The following is a 5,857-nucleotide window of genomic DNA, read 5'->3' as shown; positions in this document are numbered from 1 at the left end:
CTAAAAAGGACAAAAATATCATATTTTCATGATTTATTTTAAGTGATTGATTTTTGAAAAATATTATATTACATTATCTTGACATCACGGATATAAGAAACTTGATCTAAATTTTTTTTCCTTTAATAAACTAATTTTCACTCGATGTTGGATAGAAAGATTTGTTTTTTAAAAATTCATCCACAAAAGCATAAAGATTACGAAAGAAGAAGAAAAGACAATAAAATACTCAAAAAATTGCTAAATGACTTTCAAAATCTCAATTCAGACCTCTTGTACTATTTCAAAATTTTTAAATCTTATAAAATTATGCAAATGCCCTTCACTATTTATTTTTAAAAATATCATCACTTCAGTACCCTTAATTAGTAGGTTTTTGGCTGCCAGAGCTTCAACACCAGCAAACCTACCACTGGCCGGCATCCAAAGCTCCAGTAACATGTCATCAGAACTCCAATGACTGGTTGCTGGAGTTTTCAGTGACTACTATTTCTTATATATTGACTACTTTTTTAAGATATTGATTATATTTGTTTTTAGAACTTTGATGACTACTAGCTACTATTACTCTAGTATTGTGATTGAGTACTTTCATTTTTAAAAATTTGATGACTACTCTTGTTTGGCTATTGACTAATTTTATTTCAAAAATTAAAAAAATGCATTAAATATTGTTGAAGATCCAGTGACTACTTTTTATTTATTTACTACTATTATGTAGTTAAGGCCTATACAAAAGTAGTCAACAGAACTTTGAAAACAAAATTAGTTAATAATAAAACTAGAATAGTTAATAACTGTATGAAAGTAGTTACTGGGAATAAGAGCAATGTTGTCATTTCATAATATTTTAAAATTCTGAAATAGTATAAGGGGGTATGATTTGAGATTTTAAAATTCACCCCCCTTAATTTGTTCTTTAGTATTTTTGAGGGTATTTTGGTTTTTTTTTCCCATACGAAAAAGTCAATCATAAATGAAAGTGTTATAAAGCTATGAAAATATATAGATTAGAGAGATAAGCAAGACACAAGAATTTGAGAGAAAGATGGATTAATTCTTGTTCCCTTACACTTTTTTCCACTACAAAAAAATTGACTTTCAGCGGCGACTTATAAAAGTCGCGCTGAAAAGTCGTTGCCGTAGCAGCTGTGGCTGAAAACTTTCAGTGGCGACTAAAAAAGTTGCTGCTGAAAGATACTTTCAGCGGCGACTTTTAGAAGTTTCGGTTGCGACATTTGTCGCCGCTGAAAGTAATGCCTAAGAAGAATTGGCTTCACCAACGCCACGTCATCATCGCGCCGGCCGCCACATCATCGTCACCAGCTGCCACTTCATCACCGCCGGTGCCACGTCATCGTCGCCGACCGCCACATCATCACCGCCGACCACCACGTCATTGCCACATCACTCCTTCTTGCCACATCATCGTTCAAATATTTTCACCTTAAATGTGTCTTTTTCAAGGTTTGAACTCGTGACAGCCTCCTTTCGTGTCCAATTTTCTTGCCGCTGAGCCAGATTGAATTGTTTATTAATATTGTAAAATAAAATATATATTATATATTACACTTTCAGCAGCGACAAAAAAAGTCACCACTGAAGGTCCACTTTCAGCGGCGACACTTTTGTCGCCGCTTAAAATCTTAGTTTCAGCAGCGAACTTTCAGCGGTGACAAAAAAAATCGCCGCTGAATGTCCACTTTCAGCGGTGACACCAAAAAGTTGCCGCTGAAACTAAAACTTTCAGCGGCGACTTTTTTTGTCACCGTCGGAAGTCGTCGCCTAAAGTCTGTTTTTTTGTAGTGTTCAGGTGCATATGATCCTTTATGATTAGTCCCTCTTTATTACAAGCTTCCAGTCCTTTTAAGAGTCACAATTCATAATTCATAAATAGAAGAATTAATCCACATTATAGTACAAACATGAAAACATTGGTGGTCATAGCAATAAATATTAGAATAAACCATCCATTTGAGCATTATAGGATGTAATGACATTAATCAAGAGATGAAATTCTAAAAAGATTGTAGAGTTCTTAATTAACCTCCACTCATCATATATCATATTAGTGACAAGTTATTTTTACCCCTTTTAGTTTGAAAGTGATCACCACTATAATGCAGTTATGACAAACTGTAAACCAAACATACATGATGCTGATTTGTGGAGGCCCATCGTTAACGGATTCCATGAGATGCCCGAAGGGAAAGGAAAAGCTAGCAAAGGGGCTCTATCAAGAATTGCGACAAACGTGGAAGAAGAATGCAGAGGAGTGGTCTTTTATAAAATACCCTCCATCCCCCAAAAGATACGTAAGGCTCCACCGAATGGAAGGGAAAAGCTAGCAAAGGGGCTCTATCACGAATGGCGACAAACGTGGAAGAAAAATGTAAAGGAGTGGTCTTTTAGAGAGAGAGAGAGAGAGATAGAGATATATATATATATATATATATATAAAACACGCAATTGGACATTTGCAGCTCTAGATGGACCACTTTTACATTTTTCGGAGCGCACCATTATATGCAGCATTGACTATTCCAAGCTGAATGCACCTTTCCATATGCATCGTATTAAATGAAATACTCTTAAATTGAAATATATATTAAACACAATCAATGCACTTTATGAGCTACTTATAAATCAAATTTTCATTGGATGGATATAAATATATAATTCTATATTTCATGTACGGCCAACACAGAATGGGTTAAATGCAGTCCAGATAGTAAGAACTAGTAGTTTGGATGATATAAATTTGATTTGAATGGTCTGGATCTAATTTTTTTTATTAATAACTATTTTAACGAGTGTAAAATCTAAAATAAAGACAATATCTTAACTATGATTTTTTCAAGGGAAAATATATTTGCAAGCCCTTCTAGTTTAATAAGATTTTGAATTAGGTCCTTCTTTTATTTCTTTTTATTGAATCCTTGTAATGAATTTTGTTAAATTTACAAATCCTTCCGTCACTAATGCTATAAACACCGTTAACCCATAATGATAAAAGATAATCGAGCAGGGCACCCCCTCCAATAGTTTGTGTGTGTCTCTCTCTATCATCTGGTGAGGCTAACCACAATGAGTTCGATGACACCCAGATGGAGTGATGAAGGACTCCCTCTTCAATTGATCCTACTCCTCATCAACATGGGCGCACTGCTTCTATGCTGTAATAATATATCATAGAGAAGCTTTGATCAGAATCTCACGGAGGAATTGATGATATTTTTTCTGCATCTTAGTCTTCATTTCTTCACTCTGTAATAATATTTTTGGCATATATATAACCTCCTTTTCATATCTCTTGGACTCTAGTCTACCTGAGCTAGCCACTGCGTTTTTGGTAAGTTTCATGGCTATCGTATTTCCATGGTCTATGATATAAATATATATATTATAGTAATTAGTTGTTCTCTGAGGTCTAAATTCATCAAATCTTGCTTACCTATAACAAAAGACAAAAGAAGCAGTGGTGCTAATGAAAGTGGCCATAGTAGTACACCAAAAAAATTGTCATGGGCGGAATGCTGAACGCCAATCCTCGCTTTACTCCTTCTTAGCACAATCGAACTCATAACAATATCGAAGCAGCGTGCACATGTTGGTGAAGAGTAGGATCAACTTCACTCCTTCTAGGCATCATTGACCTCATCGTGGTTAGCTTCAATAGAAGAGACGGGATATAGAGAGACACACATACACCTGGGGGGAAGCACTGCCATATCATCCTTTATCATTACGGGTTATCCGCGTTTGCAACGTTAGTAATTGAAGGACTTGTAAATTTAACAAAATTAACTACAAGGATTCAATAAAAAGAAATAAAACTATAACGACTTAATTCAAAATCTGATCAAATGATGAGAACTTGCAAATATATTTTCCCTTTTTTTCAAAGAATAATTTTTTCTATTTAAAAATTATTAGTTAAAAATTTTAAATCTTGACCATTATCAGATCTAGACGATCCGAATCTAATAAGGTTAAGTATTTATTCAAACTAGCTACCTAGATGGTCTAGTTAATGAGCATGGCAAAAAAAAAAGGACTATGAATGCGAACAAAATATTTTCATAGACCCCTACGTTAATTCCTTTCAACCAAAATATATATAGCTATGCGTATCATATAGGCTGGTTAATGGTATTAATAGAGTTGTGAATATTATCATGAGAGTTGTCATTCACATTATAAATGTTCAAAAAAAACCTAGCTTAAAAACCTGAAAAAAATATGGCAATGGCATTAATGGAGTTGTGAATATTATTATAAGAGAGTTGTTAATCATGTCACAAATGTTAAAAAAATATCAGTTTAAAAATCTTTAAAAAAAATATGTGTTTAATTGTGTTAATAGAGTTGTAAATATGGTCATAAAAATTGTTAATCACATTACAAATGTTAAAAAAAAATCCCAAAAAAAATTAGTTGTCAATCACCAAAACTTCAGCATGGGTTGTTAGCAGCCAATCCATCCGCCAGTAAGGGGAACTTACGATTTTTTTTAAATAAAAAACAAAATTGTAAATTCATCAACATTTCGAAATTCTAATTTAGTCATCATGATGAATTTAGAATTTGTTAAATTCATGTGACTTTTGAGGATTTTAAAATTCAAAAATTACTTTTTTGGAATTTTCCTATTTAAAACTATAATTATGTAGGCAAAAGTGCCTTTCGTTTGATTAGAATTGAGCTTTGCAACTTGCTTGGAAGATTACTAAAAAAAAAAAACAACATTGTAGTGACGGTGCATGCAATTAGTACCTTTGATATTGGCGAACACTGAAGGACCACACAAGGTTGTGAATGGCCACCACCCATTGAAAGCCTACCCTTCTTCAAAAGTAATCTCTTCATTTAGGGCCCCACCAAGCTCTGCCTTCTTCGCTCTGTTTAGCGTCTCCATCACAGACTCAAGGCCCAACATCACATCCTCCATGGACGCCCGTTCATTCCCCTCATTAGCTAAGCACCGGAAAGCAATCTATGCGTATTCCTTCAAGCTTTCTGGCATTATGCTTTTCTTGATGAATGGATCCACCATCTCATAAATCTTATTCTCGTTAACACATCTTCGAACCCACTCTACTAGGTTTTGTTGCTGCCTCTCCATTGTACAAATGATAGGAGGCCTCCCACACAATACCTCCACAAGGACCACTCCAAAGGAGCATACATCTACTTTTCTGTCAACCTTTGACACATGTAGTATTTCGGATCCAAATATCCAATGCTTTCCTTGACTATTGTACTTATGTTAATGTTGGACCTCTTGATGCCTGAGGGTCCTATTTTGGACAGTCGAAAATCTAAAATCTTGGCCATCCAGTTCTCATCTATCAGGATGTTTGATGACTTAATGTCATGGTGAATGATAGCGTACTTTGCCCCTATATGTAAATAGTGCAATTCTCTTGCTGCACCCAACAAATCTCCAGCCTTTAATGCCAAGAAAGTGGGCGCTAATCAAACTCGTAGAGATGGTCACGTAAGGTCCCTCGTGCCATGAACTCGTAGACAAGGATCATATCATTGCTATCTGTGCTATAACCGATAAGAGTCTCTAAATGATGGTGATGAAGTTGAGAGAGCATTTCAATCTCAGTTTGGAACTCTTTAAGCCTTGTTCTGAACCTTCTTTGAGGCGTTTGATTGCCACAACAACTGAACTGTTGTCAATCTGACTTTTATAGACATTACCAAACCCTCCAACACCTATAATTAACTTGTCATCAAACTCGTCAAAATGCAATCTCACCATGTAAAAAAACTCTGAGTCAACTTCAAATTCCCAAGTCAAGTTAAATTTAGACGTTTCTTTCATCCCATAATTTCTGGCAGTCAT

General features: G+C 34.9%; 1 pseudogene; it reads right to left on the bottom strand.

Annotated features, from left to right (window-relative positions):
• Window positions 1–5,190: 5,190 nt before the first annotated feature.
• On the bottom strand, window positions 5,191–5,857 carry LOC114717687 (probable receptor-like protein kinase At5g38990; annotated as a pseudogene).

This window comes from Neltuma alba, unplaced genomic scaffold (assembly GCF_004799145.2).
Source record: "Neltuma alba isolate B1F8T4 unplaced genomic scaffold, ASM479914v2 tig00011768_pilon, whole genome shotgun sequence".
In the NCBI taxonomy this organism is placed as follows: domain Eukaryota; kingdom Viridiplantae; phylum Streptophyta; class Magnoliopsida; order Fabales; family Fabaceae; genus Neltuma; species Neltuma alba.
This window is presented reverse-complemented; position numbering and strand designations above follow the sequence as displayed.